This window comes from Pipistrellus kuhlii, unplaced genomic scaffold (genome assembly GCF_014108245.1).
Source record: "Pipistrellus kuhlii isolate mPipKuh1 unplaced genomic scaffold, mPipKuh1.p scaffold_m20_p_2, whole genome shotgun sequence".
Taxonomy (NCBI): domain Eukaryota; kingdom Metazoa; phylum Chordata; class Mammalia; order Chiroptera; family Vespertilionidae; genus Pipistrellus; species Pipistrellus kuhlii.
Window position 1 is genome coordinate 99,181,153 of NW_023425515.1, and position 16,883 is coordinate 99,198,035.

Genomic DNA, 16,883 nt, shown 5'->3' on the forward strand with positions numbered 1-16,883 from the left:
CTGGGGGTGCATCTTGAGGTCAAGCCCCGCCGGGTGGGGGGCATGGCCTGAGGTCCCCCAGGAGGGCAGCCTGAGGACCCCTAGCCCAGCACCAGGATAGGAAGCGCAACTCGAGGTTCCCCATCAAGCATGGCCTCAGATCCCTTGGCCTGGTGCCAGTGTGGGGGGCATGGCCCAAGGTTCCCCAGCCTGATGCCAGTGTGGGGGCTGTGGCCTGAGGTCCCCTGTCAAGTCCTACAGGGGTGGAGGAGGGCATAGCCTCAGGTCCCAGCTGATTACCCGTTAAGGCTCCTTTTGAGAACGTGGCTTCCATTATGGGTGCAGCCATCTATGTGATGGAGTGATTGTCAATTAGCATATTCCTTCTGTATTAGATAGTATAAACAATGACAAAATGATATAAAAACAAACACATGATATAAAAATAGCAAAAAAACATGATATAAAAACAACATTGATGCAAACAATAACTGATAAAGTGATTAAACTTATTCAAATATCTCCCTGTATACCACATTTAGAGTGAAAACACTTTCAGAGTGCTTGACTAATTTCCCTTGGGATGAAGTATTTACAACTTTAACCTTAAAGTCACATGCTCTTTGAACTAAGAGAAAGCAACATATAACTGACCATGTGCAAAAACTGGTTCAGGTCAGAATATTCCTACTCTTTTTAGAGTTTGTCTTTGTGATTTATTAATAGTCATCACAAATTCTGGCATCTTGAGAAACTATCGTTGAATTAATTTAAATGGGAGGCCAGTGTCAGATGGGACAAATCAATTCTTGAAATCAGAACAACCTCTCCCTCTGCAGATCCTGCTAATACTTCAGCTTCAATTATGTTAGGTCATAATCTTTTGATAATAAATCTAGTACCATTACAAAGACCCCAATTTACTATTAATATTTCTCAATACCATGATGATTGCACTGACTTTCAATTTTAATTTATGACATGGCATTCCCAATGGAGTAATACTATTAATAAGTTCTATGGGAAAATTTTCCTTTTAGCATCATCTGTTGAGAGAATGGAATCATCACTCAAATAAATAGGTGTGAAAATCTCCATCAAGTATATCCAAAATGTCTTCATTTAATTTTTGAATGTGCACATTTAGATATATTTTTAATATTACCTATAGATATACTATTTCCAAAGGTAGCTTCAAGAACAGATTGGTTACAAATTATTTCATGAGGAATTTCAATAATATCCATTCCTAAATGAAAACTGCTAACAAGTTTGCAGTCTCCAAGTTTTACTAACCATCCTATCTAATAATAGAGTAACATGCAAAGTAACCGTCACCCTGTGACAAAATGGTGGCACCCATAGACACAAGATGGCAGCACCCAGTCCTCTCAGGCCGGCCAAAGAACCCCAGTTCCAGGGAGGGCTGCTGATGAGAGCTGGCAGCATGGCCCAGGCTGTAGGCCTGGGAGACACGATCTGCTCCCAATTGTGACTTGGGCTGTAGGCCTGTTGGCTGGGTGATGCCTGCTCCCCTCTCAGCATGTTCTGCTTTCAGCAGTGGCCTGGCTGTGGGCCTGGGAGGCAGCCGTGCCCCTCTCCACTTGCTCCACTTTCAGCAACCACCAGGGCCGAGGCCTGTGAAATGGGAAGCGCCTGGGCCCCTCTCAACTCAATCTCAGCTGTGGCCAGGGCTATAGGCCTGTCAGCTGGGAGGTGCCCATGCTCTTATTGGCACGGTTTGCTTTCAGCCTGCACTCCTCTCTGTGCGATCTGCTCCCAGCTGTGGACCGGGCCATAGGCCTGTAGGCTGGGAGTCATCTCCGCCCCTCTCTGCATGCTCTGCTTTCAGCTGCTGCCAGGGCTGAGGCCTATCAGCTGGGAGGCATCTGTGCACCTCTTGGCCTGGCCCATCCAGGGTTGTGGATCTGGGAGGCATCTGCGCCTCATCCCCTCTCCCCTATTGAACAGCTCCCAGCTGCAGCCAGTGTGTATGCTTGGGAGGCAGCCGCATCCCCCAGAATGATCCCCTCCCAGCAGCAGCTTGGGGTATCAGCCTCCAAAGGGCCTGCGCTCCCATGGAGTGATCCCCCCCACACACACCTATAGCCTCAGAACTTCTCTTGTCCCCACCCAAGTGATTGGAGATTGGGGTGTGTGTGTGGGCGGGGAGGAGATATCTGGGTGATGCTGCCCAGCAAACCTCTCCCATTGGATAGAAACTTCTGACCAGGTTAGGGAGGTAAATGGGTTTTGTTTAAAATCTTTAGAAACCCACAAAGGAAATGTCTGAGGTATGGTTGCACATCAGAAGTAACTTACAACTAATTTGTGAAGGCAAATGGGGACACTGCAGTTACATTACTGGAAAATACCCAGAGATCTGGAGGTTGGTACTGCAAAGGGGCGGGTGCTCCACACCTTAAGCAGGGCTTGAGCCCATCCAGGAAGGCCTTTTCCCTTACATTTTTCACCAAGGCAGGGAGGTTTTGTAGACATGAATAAGAAGTGCCCACACTGAAGATGCCAGGGTGGCAGAAATGACAAACCCAGAAAAGAGCAAAACCAGAAACACCACCAATCCCAACATAGATCATCTTTTTCTTCAGATTACTGTGTGTTTCCCTCTTCTTTGTCTTCTGGAATCGAGACAGATTCAAGTATTGATGATTCTACCAATGGAAAAATTAAGAGAAAGAGAAGACAGTAAAGGAATAAAAGGAGAAAAGAAAGAAATGTCAAAAGATGAAACATCAAGAAAAAGAAAGAGAAGGAAGAAACAACTACATGATATCACCTTTTCAAGGTCTCATGAAATTCTTGTTTATGGAGTTTACATATGTCAAAGAAAAAACCCTATCTAATAAAGAGGGAATATGCAGGGAAGGGCATTTGGGGACAATCAGGCTGGCAAGGGAACAGTTTGGTGACCGGGCTGTCAGGGTAGGGCAGTTGGGGACGATCAGACTGGCAGGGGAGTGGTTAGGGGCAATCAGGCAAGCAGTTGGGAGCCAGTAGTCCCGAATTATGAAAGAGATGTCTGACTGCCTGTGTAAGCCCAATCCCTAATCAGGCAGTTGGACATCTCCTGAGGGGTCCAAGATTGGAGAGGGTGCAGGTTGGGCTGAGCGACACCTCCCCACCCCACCCCCAGTGCACAAATTTATGCACCAGGCCTCTAGTTCATTATAAGTAGAATCCCCTTATCTCATATTTGTTTTAAGAAACAACTTTTGAAACATTCTCAAACACTACAGTACTTTAAACTTGTTTGTACTATAGCTGATAGCATATTATGCGGCACAACACAGACATTGTTGAAAGTTTCCTCCAAGAAGGAGTACTTTCCTACCAAATGCAACATTCAAATTTCTAATTTCTCTTAGTAATCTGTCTATGGTGTTTAAAGCATGTCTGCATGTCATGGTGCATTCATCAATAATAAGAAGCTGGGCCTTTTTAATGGTTTTAGCAACTTTATTCTTTATATTGAGTCTAGAAATTGAAGTTCCATTTAATGGAATTGGTCATTTATATTGGGAATGAAAATTCTTCCTCCAAAAAGTAAATTTGCAGCAATTCCTGTAGATGCTGAGGGTAAAACAATACCACCATGACTTCTAATATAATGTATTAAAACTTTATACAGATAGGTTTCCCACTACCACCTGGACCATCCAAGGAAAAAGCATTTGGGATATACAGTTTGATCTTCGATGGCTGAAGTAATAGTCTGAAAGGCTGCCAACTTTTCATTATTCATAGAATTTATCAAAACCTCTGCCTGTTGTTGCTCGTACAATTCATCAGATTTATTTGCATTTATTAATAAAGGATAGTCTGGGAGTTTTAAATGTGGACATTTCATTCCATGCAATGTGAATACCTCTTGAATTTCATTAAGGGCATACAATTCACAGGTTACACAGGCACCTTCTCTTTGGTGTAATTTTCAACAGAAATCTTCAATAAAATGAGATTTATTCTCATTCAAAAATTGTCTGCAGCAGAAGGACATCCAAACACACATATGTATGCAAAAAGTTGCCATAGTTGTTTGGGCATATTAAGGATGATTGCATTGTCAATCATCTCTTTCCAGATAATGTCATTAAGTAGTAATACTTGGTGTTTAGCAGCTTCATGAAATGTATGATAAATTATACCTCCTACAGTTCGAAGATCATCAAAACTTATCGCACCTTTTACATGAAGGAGAAAAGGCCTAAGGTAATATTGTTCTGGTTCTCAAAAGTTCACAGTGAACAGTCTACCTAATACTTTAAGCCCACCCTTTTGGAATTTTGTTCATAAAGAATTATTAAACACACCAGTGGCCTAGTGCACAAAATTCGTGCACAGGGAAGAGCATGTGTCCCTCAGCCTAGCCATCATTCTCACCAATCTGAGACCTCGAGGAATGTCCAAAAGCCTATTTAAGCTTGATCCACTAGGATCAGGCCTAAAAGGGAAGTCAGATATCCCTCTCACAATCAAGAACTACTAGCTCCCAACCACTCGCCTGCCTGCCTTCCTGATTGCCCTTAACTGCTTCTGCCTGCCAGCCTGATCACCTCCTAACCACTCCCCTGCCAGCCTGTAAGACACCTAACTGCTCCCCTGCTGGCCTGGTCACCCCTAGCTGCCCTCCCATGCCAGCCTGGTCCCCCTAACTGCCCTCCCATGCAGACTTGGTCCCCCCAACTGCCCTCCACTGACTGCCTTCCCCTATTGGCTTGATCACTCCTATCTGCCCTCTCTTGCAGGCCTGGTTCCCCCAAACTGCCATCCTCTTCAGGCTTGTCCCTCCAACTGCCCTCTTCTGCATTCCTAGTTGCTTCCATCTGCCCTCCCTGCAGGCCTAGTTCCCCCCAACTGTCATCCTCTGCAGGCTGGGTTGACCCCAACTGCCCTTGTCTGCTGGTAAGGTCACCTCTTACTGCCTTCCCTTTTAGGCCTGGTCATCCCAACAGCCCTCCCTTGCTGGCCTGATTGCCAACAACTACTCTCTCCTGCCAGCCATCTTGTGGTGGCCATCCTGTGTCCACATGGGGGCAGCCATCTTTGACCACATGAGGGTGGCCATCTTGCACGTTGGAGTGATGGTCAATTTGCATATTACTTCTTTATTATCTATACAAATAAAAGCAATATGCAAACTGATGGCACCTTCATGACATTGACTGCCAATCAAGAGTGAGGATATAACTTAAACCAACAAAAATGGTGGGTTAATTTGCATACACAGGTGCCTGGCAGCCAGGGGTGGGCTATGATGCTTGCTTGTCAATGACACAGGCATTTAACACCACCCCAGCCACTTCTGGCCTCTGGGAAGCATGGGAAGGAGGAAAGGTGGCTCTGGGCTGGAGCAAAAAGGTGGCTTCAGCAGGGAGCGATGGCAGTGCCAGTACCAAGGGAAGAAAGGCCCATTCTTAATTTTTTTTAATTTCTTTATTGATTACAGTGTTACATGTGTACTTATTCCCCCACACCCCCTATACCCTCCCCCCACCATCATGCCCTCATCCCCCTGTTGTCTGTGTCCATTTGTTAGGCTTATATGCATCTTTGGTTGATCTCTCCCCTTTACTCCCACCATTCCCTACATTCCCTCTGAGGTTTAATGGTCTGATTGATGTGTCTCTGTCTCTGGATCTATTTTTGTTTATCAGTTTATGTTGTTCATTATATTCCACAAATGAATGAGATCATGTGATTTATCTTTCTCTGCCTGGCTTATTTCACTTAGTATAATGTTCTCCAGTTCCATACATGCTGCTGCAAATGGTAAGAACTCCTTTTTTATAACAGCATAGTATTAGATTGTGTAGATGTACCATAGGGTGTTTTTTTTTTAATCCACTCATCTGCTAATGGGCACTTAGGCTGTTTCCAAATCTTAGCTATTGTAAATTGTGCTGCTATGAACACAGGGGTGCATATATCCCTTCTAATTGGTGTTTCTAGTTTCTTGGGATATATTCCTAGGAGTGAGATTATTGGGTCAAATGAAAGTTCCATTTTCAGTTTTTTGAGGAAACTCTATACTGTTCTCCACAGTGGCTGCACCAGTCTGCATTCCCACCAGCAGTGCACATGGGTTCCTTTTTCTCCTCATCCTTGACAGCACTTCTTTGTTGATTTGCTGATGATAGCCATTCTGACAGGTGTGAGAAGGTACCACAATGTTTTGATTTGCATCTCTCAGATGATTAGTGACTTTGAGCATGTTTTTATATGCCTCTTGACTTTTTTATCTTCTTTTGAAAAGTATCTATTTAGGTCCATTGCCCATTTTTTAATTGTGTTGTTTATCTTCCTTTTCTTAAGTTGTATGAGTTCCCTGTAAATGTTGGAGATTAAGCCCTTATCAGTGATAATATTGGCAAATATGTTCTCCGATGCAGTGGGCTTTCTTGTTTTGTTGATGGTTTCTTTTACTGTGAAAAAGCTTTTTATTTTGATGTAGTCCTATTTGTTTATTTTCTTTTTAGTTTCCATTGCCTAGGAGTAGTATCAGTGAACAAAGTGCTTCAGCATTTGTCAGAGATTTCACTGCCTGTGGATTCCTCTAGTATTTTTAAGCTTTCCCATCATATGTTTAATTCCTTTCTCCATTTTGAGTTTACTTTTGTGTATGGGGTAAGTTGGTGATTTATTTATTTATTTATTTATTTATTTATTTATTTTTTACATGTATCAGTCCAATTTTTTCAACACTATTTATTGAATGTCTTCACTCCATTATGTATTTATGCCTCCTCTGTTGAGTATTAATTGAGCATAGTGGTTTGGGTCAATTTCTGGGTACTCTATTCTATTCTATTGATCGATATGTCTGTTCTTGTGCCAGTGCCAGACAGTTTTGAGAACAGTGGCTTTGTAATACAGCTTGATATCTGGTATTGAGATTCCACCTACTTTGTTATTCTTTCTCAGGATTGCTGTAGCTATTTGGGGTCTTTTTTTATTCCAGATGAATTTTTGGAAAGTTTGTTTTAGGTGTACAAAATATGCCTTGGTTTTTTAATGGGGAGTGCATTGAATCTATAGATTGCTTTGAGTAGTATGGACATTTTAATGATGTTGAAATCCATGAACATGATATGTTCCTCGATCTGTTTATGTCTTACTCTATCTTTTTTTCAAGGTCCTATAGTTTTCCGCATATAAGGAGGAATTTTACCTCCATAGTTAAGTTTATTTCTAATTATCTTAATTTTTTGGGAGGGTGATGGTAAATGGGATTGCTTTTTTAGTCTCTTTCTATAAGTTCATTACTGACTATAAAAATGACATAGATTTCTTGGCGTTAATTTTGTATTCTGCTACATTGCTGAATTCATTTATTATGTCTAATAATTTTTATGAGTCTTTAGGGTTTTTGATATACAGTATCATGTTATCTGCAAATAAGAACAGTTTTGCTTCTTCTTTTCCAATTTTGAAGACTTTTATTTCTTCTTGTCTGATGGCAATGGCTTGTACTTACAGTTCTATGATGAATAGGAGTGGTGAGAGTAGGCATCCCTGACTTGTTCCTGTTCTTAAGGAAAATGGTTTGTTTTTGCCTATTAAGTATGATATTGGCTGTGGATTTGTCATAGATGGCTTTTATTATGTTGAGGTTTAATCTTTCTATTCACACCTTGCTGAGAGTTTTTATCAAGAAAGGGTGTTGGATTTTGTCAAATGCTATTTCTGCATCAATTGATATGACTGATTTTTATCTCTCAATTTGTTTATGTGATATATTATGTTTATTGATTTGCAGATATTGTACTATTCTTGCATCCCTGGGATAAATCCTCTTTGGTCATGGTATATGATTTCTCTTTTTTCTGTCAGTGAAGCTCCTTATTTTCCTTTCAACTTTGAATGATAGCCTTGCTGGATAGAGTATTCTTGTATTCAGTGCCTTGCTTTGCATCACTTTGTAAATTTCCTTCCTTTTTTTTCTGGCCTGATGTGTTCCTGTTGACAAATCATTTGATAATATAATGGGAGCTACCTGCTATGTAACATTCTGTCTCTCTGGCAGCCTTTAAGATTCTCTCTTTGTCCTGAATATTTACCATCATAATTATGATGTGACTTGGTGTGGGTCTTTTTGGGTTCATTTTGTTTAGGATTCTCTGTGCTTGTGTGACTTTTTTCTTCACCACATCAGGAAATTTTCTGACATTATCTCTTCAAATAGATTTTCTAACTCCTGTTCCTCTTCCTGTTGTTCTGGCACCCCTATTATTCATATGTTGCTTCGTTTCATGTTGTCCCATAGTTCCCTTAGGTTATCCTCCTGTCTTTTAATTTTTTTTCTCCAATTGCAGTTCAGTTTGGTGTGTTTTGCTTCTGTCTTCTAATTTGCTAATTCAGTCCTTTCCTTCTCTTAGTCTACTGTTTCCATGGTGTTTTTTATTGAGGCTATATCACTCTTCATTTCTTCTTGATTCTTACATAAATTGTTTATTTTTTCCTCCATCCAGTTTATGAACTGTATGACTCTTATTCTGAATTCTTTTTCTGACATATGCTTGCCTCTGTTTCACTTAGCTGCTTTTCTGGCGGTTCCTCCTTTTCTTCCTGTTGGGGGTTTCTTAGTCTACCCATTTTTGGTCTCACCTACTGATCTAATGTCAAGTTGTGTCAGGGCTGTTCTTTGGGTGGCAGTGGCTCCTCTTGTGGGCGCTGTTCACACAGTGGTATCTCCTCTGGCTGGTGGGGAAGGCTGCTCCCACAGCTGCTGTTCCTTGGATGGGGCAGGGCTGCTCACATGGCTGTTGCTCCTTGTATCAGGGCTGGCTGCATGCTCATGCTGTTCCTCAGATGGGGCGGGCTTATCTTGAGGCTGCTGCTTCTTGGACAGGAGCAGGTTGCTTGCCAGGCTGGTGCTCCTCATATGAGTGCAGGCTCCTCACACAGCTGCTGCTCCTCAGACAGGGGACAGGCTGATTGCTTGGCTGCTGCTCCTCAGACAGGGGAAGGCCACTCACTCAGCTGCTGCTCAGACAGGTTCAGGTTGCGTGTGGCTGCTGCTCCTCGGACCAGTGCAGGCTATGCAGGACTGATGCTCCTCAGTCGTGGGCAGTCTGCTTATGTGGCTGCTAATCCTCAGACAGGGGTGGGCCATTCACCCACCTGCTGCTCATCTGTTAGGTGAAGGCTGTGTGTGACTGCTGCTCCTTGGACCAGTGAGAGCTCTTAGGATGTGGGTGGTCTGTTCATGTGGCTTCTGCTTCTTGGTCTGAAGTGGGCTCCTGCTCCTCAAATGGGGGCGGGTGCTTGTGGCACTGCTGTTCCTCATATGAGGTTGGGCTGCTTGCGTGGCTGCAACTCCTCTAGCCGAAGTGAGTTGCACATGCAGCTGCTGCTCCTCTGCTGGCAGTTGGCCACTCACCCAGCTGCAGTTCAACAGACCAGTGCAGGCTGCGTGTGGCTGTTGCTCCTTGGACCAGTGCTGGCTATTCAGGGCTGCTGCTCCTTGGATGTGGGCAGTCAGCTTGTGTGGCTGCTGCTCCTTGGTCTGGGGCAGGCTGCTTGGGTGGCTGCTGCTCCTCTATTGGATGTGGGCTGCTTGTGACACTGCTGTTCTTTGTGTGGGGGCAGGCTGCTCACACAGCTGCTGCTCCTTGGATGGGGGCAGGCTGCTCATGTGGCTGCTTCTCCTTGGACAGGGCAGGTTGCTCACACAGCTGCTGCCCCTTATAAAGGTACAGAGTGTGGAATGTGCTCAGCTGCTGCTCCTCGTATGGGGGCGGGCTGCGTGGGGAAGCTGCTCCTCAAATGTGGGCAGGCTGCTCTTGAGACTGCTGCTCCTCAGATGAGGCGGGCTGCCTGCATCTTTGCTGATCCTTGGATGGCTGATTGGGCTACTTATACAGATGCTGCTTTTTGGACAGGGACTGGAGGAAGGCTCATTCTGGCATGAATCCTCATATATTGGGACTCTAGTATAAGACAATGCTGTAAAATCTCCCTATAATAATTATTATTTGCATCTGAATCTTCTTTATTCAATAAAAACCAAGCCATCAAAGTTGAGTTATGTCTTCTACCCCTATCTAAAACATCAGCAAAATCATCAGCATAAAAATACAAATTTATTAATTGGTCATGCATTCGCATTGCAAAAAGTTTCCAAACAGCCTCAGGAGTGCTCACATACCTGGAGTCAATGAAATACTGTACTTCATCATGATTGATAATATTTTTTCAGAAATTTGAATATTTGTACAATTGTGCCCTTTATAGATGTATTTAAATAGATATTTGACACTTTTAATCGATCCACAGACTTCAACATTTATATGACAGTTATATTTGAGGCACAAATATGGTTATAAGGGACAATCCGAGTGTTATTGACAACTTTATTTCCAATAAAAATGGTACTACCAGAACTTTCTTTGTATTTGGGATATCCATCAATATTTCCAATGGTTGCATTTTGAAATTTTTTTGGACATCCCTTCAAACATTTTCCATTTTCCATACATGTCCTATTTGAATTTTGTATTCCACATGGTCCATATACCATATTTGATTTTACAATTTGAAAAAGTTGAGGACACTGATCTTCATCTGGAATTTCTGTCTTAACTATACAGTCAGTGTCATCTTCCATTCATAATTTGGATTCATTATCTAATATCAATAATCTGTGAGTGTGAGGCAGTCTATGTTTCTGAAATTCAATGACATGAATTTTAGCTATTACTTTGCCAAGTAAATGGAATTTACATATATCATTTAAATGAGCACTCAGCTAAATATTAAAAACTCTGGTATCAAGTCAGGTCTGTTTTCAACTTTTTGCCAGCACTGTAAATTGTTTGTAATGTCTGCCCATTTGGGGTTGTATGTCATGGTTATGAATAAATCTTAATCATGTGGCTGCTTGCCATACTTCATTACAATTGCCATAGCATCCTGATATCACTGCTGCGTATTTCTGGGACTACTCTCGAAAGATGATGGAAGTATTATAATTTTATCAATCAGCATATTGTCATTTTCAGATCTAGATTTGAAATAATCCATCAAAACACTATATTTTTCAACTCTCAACTTAGATTGGTTTGCTTTAATGAAATTTTTCAAATTAGCCTCCATTTTTTTATGTGAATCCACAATAAACTGTAGAGTTAATTTTCCTACATTTAAAATTGGATTGAATGTGTCCCCCACAGAGAGGTGAAATATATAATGGCCGCCACCCAGAGGTCCTCTCTCAGTAGCCTGCTGGGATGTGTGGGAAGCTTGGTCTCCTTCATCACTGGGCAATGAAGGAAGCCAAGCCTCTCACCGGCTCTGGCTGGCTTGTGGCTCCAGCCGGCATTGCCATCTTTGTGATATGGGCACCACCATCTTTGTTGTGGAGTTATGGTTAATTTACATTTTATTAGTATAGATTATCTCCACAATATTATACTGGCTATACAAGTCATCATGTGAAGGGGAAACCCAGAGGACTTGGATTTTCTTCACTACATGAGCTGTGATTTAAATGGTTCTGATGCTTCTCCATGGTTATTGGATTAACCCAATAACTCTTGGTTACTTGGTATAATTATTCATGGGCTTTGTGTTTCTCTGTCTCTGTCTGGATTCTTTCCTGTTGTCTTGTTCTATGTCCTAAGAGCTATTCTTATCTCTCCTGCCATAACCAGCTTTCAGGGTGGTTTTTTTTTTTTTTTTTTTTTTTTTTTTTTTTTTTTTTTTTGTGTGTGTGTGTGTGTGTGTGTGTGTGTGTGTGTGTCTATCTTATTCCTGCAAAGAGATGGTCTCTTATCTCTGCCATATGCACTTGGCGGCAGTTCAATAGGCTGTGCATCCAAGGTTAGGGAATCTTAAATCTTATTCTGTTCAAGGGGGAAAGCACATGGTTTCCTGCATTTTGGAACAGCTGTTTAAAGACAAAACTCCCTATCTTTCTTAGGCTGATTCTGGGAGTGACTTTTGCATTTTCCTGTGAGGATATCTCTTGCCTCCAAAGTATTGGTACAAGTCCCTATAAATTCTACTGGTTAAGGTGTGAGGGGCAAAAATATAATATTGGAAATGAATTTCTTATAATTATAAGAAATATAATTGATCATGCTCTGTTGACCATGATGATTCTGATTGGAGAGTACATTTTCATTTCACTGAGAGTTTTACACCCTGAAACATGGGAGTTAACATCAGAATGCAGTCCATCCTCCTGTCCTGAGAATTGACTATCATTATGGAATGACTTACAACTTCATGGCTGAGACAATCTAATCTTGGAGGCATCTGCTCTTTACAATCCACAGCCCCTATTATCTATAATCTGCCCCCCTCCCCAGCATGCATTACTTGTAATCTACAATGATTATTCCCTGCCCACTTTCCAATACCTACAATTTCTACTTTCCCAGGAAATCTTTGTCCTTCTACCCAATATAAGCAACTGGTTTATGGTGGGTTGATTGGGGAGGAGAGCAGATTTTTGTGAATGACCTGATACTTTCCCATAATGCTAGCATTATTAGAATAAAAGCTTATATATGGAATAAATGCTTATATATGATTCAATATTGTCTCTGTTTAATTGTCTGAAGTAGTGATAGACAGCCAAGACCCCTTGATTGTCCAATTACAAAGGCCAGACAATGGATCTTTTTTATTTGGAAAAATTTTGAAATTGAAAAGAAAAAAAAATATGTTTAGAGAGCTCTCATATCATTATAATAGTTAGTCAGAAAGATTCTCTTAATGGCAAAATCTTACTAAAATCAACCTAAACATTTTATGTTTTCAGAATTAAGCTTGATAACTGTCGGGTTGGAAACTCCAAAATATGGCCAGAGAGAAATGTGGGCTAAACTCCATTTACACCTAAGGACCTATCAAACTGCTGCCAGCCCTGAAGGAAATGACAGACTCAAAGGAGAAAATATAAGGAAGGCTACATAAATCCATTGGTGTTAGATTAAAGAGATAGGAGAAAGCAAAGTGGGATAATCCATAGGACTGGATAAAAAAGAAAAATGAATAGACACATATTTCCTTTATATTGGTGGGTATAGGATAGTAAACATTTAACATTTGTGGACAAAAGTTCCAGAGGCCTCTTAAGAGAATTTAAAAGAGAGTTTTATTCTGATATTTGCAAATCAGAGAATGTAGCCTTAGGCATGAACAGGAGCTGATCAGATCAAAGGGATGGGCTGCTAGGGAAACAAAACCATAATATTATATTATGCACCTTCTGATTGGTGGGGGCAACTGACTCAGTGGTCAGCAAGTGGGGTTGGGAGATAAGAACAATGATTAGTTTTAGTGACTCATGGTCAGCAGGAGGAATCATGGGATACAGCCAATAGTTGGAATCATCAGACATGATCCATATACAAGGGGTGTCATAAGAGAGGGGCCAATGTCTCAGTTTCCTTTGGAGACCGCAGAATAAACTAGTAAAACTAGTTTTGTGGTGAAATGTACAATGCAGGGAATGTGGTTTGTCAGGCACACAGAGTCAGAGTTTAAGCTGCTAAATGGCCTAGTCACTTGAACAGGGTCAGAGTTCAAACTACAGAAGGGTCTAGATATTTGGTCACAAATTTATAATATTAGAATCTTCACATGTATAATAAATAGAGATGATATGCAGGCAAAAAGATAAAAATGAGGAGTTTTATGGCCTGGTACTCTGATACCCCTGGTTATGCCCCTAAGGGGTCTGAAAAAAGAAAATTATTGTGACATTTCAAAGGTATGTTATCTAGATGCATAAGAACAATGAACAGGCTTATGTAAGGTAAAGATTAACCATTAGTAAGGGAGCTATGGCCTGGGATGTGACTATACATCATGACTTTCCCAGTTAGGAATTTATGATTAGATCATCTTGTGTGGTTACCTTCAGTTCATTAAGCTGGTCAGACCCACCATATAGCACCTTGAGCTTGCCCGATTTGCTATGCACTAAAGTTTAGATGGTCTAGTTCCTTCCTTTACCTACAGGATGGCTTGCTGGAGTCCTCTTCTCCCCACTCATTCCCAAGACTAATCAGTGTGATGAAGTGATGAGATGGGCCAAGACACCTCCAAATTAATATGCTTTATGGACTTTGTGAGGGTTTAATAAATGTTTGTCAAACTGAGTGAATGACAAATTGATAGGCAATATTTGGGAGATATATATAACCTACCATAGGTAAGCTTCTTATTCCTTGAAACCTCCCCCTCAGTCTAAAAAGTGCCCTGCTCTGAATAACAAATGCAACTGAATGCTTCTTTGCTAATCTCACAAGTGCTTACATCAAGCGTGTGTTTCATAGTCATTTGATAAACACCAGTTTTTCTTCACCTGAGGTCTTTCAAATATACATAACTTATTCTGAAGTCTTCCTTGACAGTGTATACTCTGCCTCCCACAAAACAACTCTCAGAATTGACCATACAGGAATATAGAAGCATTGTAAAAATTAAAATTAATTAGAATAAACCAAAGGCTCTCTTGATCCAGCCCTCCTAATATCACTCCCCTTTTGTTACCAGTCTGCTGTGGATCATTACAGAGTATTTTCTCACTAACAGTTTATTTTGGAAATATTTCCATGTAGACCCATTTCTACACAGAATATAGAGATAGGCCTGCCCTGTAGATTACTCTTCTGCTTTTGATAGGTATTTTTCCTCCAATATTTTGCAATAACAGTCCTACAATGAATATAATTGTATATGCCTCCTTATGCATAAATATCAAGTATTTTATTCCTATATAAATGCATAAATATAGACTTCTGGATAAAAGATATATATATATATATATATATATATATATATATATATATATGTATGTATATATATATATGTATGTATGTATTTGTTTCTACATATTTTTATATTTGGTAGGTTTTTTTTTTTCCTCATGTGTTGGTAAGAGTTCTTTATGTATTTTGAAGAATTGTTCTTAGTTTGATACACACATTGTTATGCCCATATTTCAAGATCCCCAAGCACCACCAGGGAGCCGGGTCCAATGCAAAAGCAAAGAGCCTTTATCAGCTGGCTGGGCGAGCAACTAACAGGGCAACTGCTCTACTATTCTCCACAAAGGGAGACTAGAGAGCAGTAGCAACCCTTTGTATAGAACCGCTTTTAAGCATATTAACCACATCCTGTTCTTACAGAGCAAGCAACTCTAGACAAAACAATTTTTCCTAAGCTACATCAGTATCATGCCATTGACGACCATGTTATTCACAGGGTCATCCTGTTCTTCAGAAAGCTGACATTGTTCTATGAAAAAACACCTATGTGCTGGAAAGGGGCCATCAGACTGTATCTCAAGGCCTGGCCTGGTGCCAGCACTGACAACTCTATCTGGGGCATAGTCCACGGCCTCTCTGGAAGCATTCTCAAAAATTCCCACTCTCCAACATTCCCCACTGGTTTTATATACATGAGTCAAATCATTGACTCTTTTGGGTCATTGTTGGCGAGGGAGTTATATTGACCCATGAGGACTATAAGTTTCTCTGCTGAATAAAGTCAGTGAGCCTGTTTATAAGATGAGGTCCCAGAATGAGGGCCAGGACTAATCTTTAGAGGGTCCAAAGAGTCCTGAACTCTCTATTTTGCCTGGGCTGTCTTAAGCCAGGTATGATAAAGCCACGTCAGGATCCTGTCAACCTTGACTGTGTGGGGGTGGTCCTTTCCAGGTAGGAGTCATTCCTTTGTGGCAAATTTCTTTAACCCAAACAGAGTTACAAGGGTGGAAGGATGGACAGGATTAGACATGCTTCTGGACTGCTTTCTGGGTAGACTGTAAAGCCTGTAAAAACTTGAATAAAGATTGGTTATGGATTACAGCTTTTCTAGATTGGGTTTCTAAGTAAGCTGGTGAGGTTAGTAGGTCAGGGTTTGGAAGAGTCAGTAAAATCTATAGAGGCCCCACTGGTTTTAGGGCAGCCTCCCAGTTATCTGCAGCCTCAATCCTCCTTGCCTCTGTGGAGTCCCCTTGTCTCACATAGGTAGAGATGGAAAGAATTATATCTGGTAATGCTAGTTGGTCCATTGTCCTTGCTCTGCTTATATCTGTCTAACTGCCAAATATATTACCTCAAGGATCCTGGCTCTGAATTCTTTTAGGGAAAATAGACATCGGTGGGCTCTTCCAGCTACTTCCTGGTGAGGTGGGTTAGAAGTTTCTTTCAGAGTGAAGAGATCCTTGCTCTCTGTCAGAGGGACAATGAGGCCTGGGCACAGAAGGTGGTGGGCCTGTGACCTGGCGGAGACAAACTGTAACAAATGGTCTGGTGCAAGGGAAAGAAAATCTTTAAGTTTTAATAACTTCTATTGAAATAGAATTTTTCTCCTTAAAATTACCCCCATGTTTATCAAAAGAGCCAAATTAAAACCAATTTATCAATTGTATTTAATTTGTCCTGATTGTTTGCAACAAGAATGGTAACCAACTACCTTTGCTGGAATTTCATGATTGAATCTTAATGTGCCCTGTAGGGCCAGGAAGCCAAGCTATCCAGCTGCTATCAGGCCTGCCTGTAGTATCTGCTGAATTAGGTGAAGTCCTCACATGTAGTGGCTCTACCCAGGCTCATGCCCTAGGCTTCAAGTGTCACAGCAGCCGTCCTACTTGTCACGGCTTAGAGTGTGTAAGGTTCTGAAGGGATGCAGATTCATCCTTATTGCTCCCTTTCTACTCTGAGCAACTGCCAGTGATGGTAGGATATGGGCCTGATGTTCCACCACCGGCTATTTTCAGGGCTACCAAGCAGGATACCAGGATTTCACGGTGGTACTCATATTGGCTTCAAGTTTTCAGAGTTTAGGCAGAACTCTTTAAAACATGATACTCCATTCAATGTTTCTGATCAATAAAACCACTATTGGAAACCAGTCTTATTGAA

The 16,883-nt window shown here is 41.4% G+C and overlaps 1 long non-coding RNA gene across 1 annotated transcript; it reads right to left on the reverse strand.

Moving 5' to 3' along the window:
* Window positions 1-375: 375 nt before the first annotated feature.
* Window positions 376-16,583, reverse strand: LOC118724461. Its single transcript, XR_004989597.2, has 3 exons — window positions 16,416-16,583; window positions 12,736-12,745; window positions 376-935 (listed from the first exon to the last, which is right to left on the reverse strand). It is a non-coding gene; the product is annotated as an uncharacterized LOC118724461 (long non-coding RNA).
* Window positions 16,584-16,883: the final 300 nt, after the last annotated feature.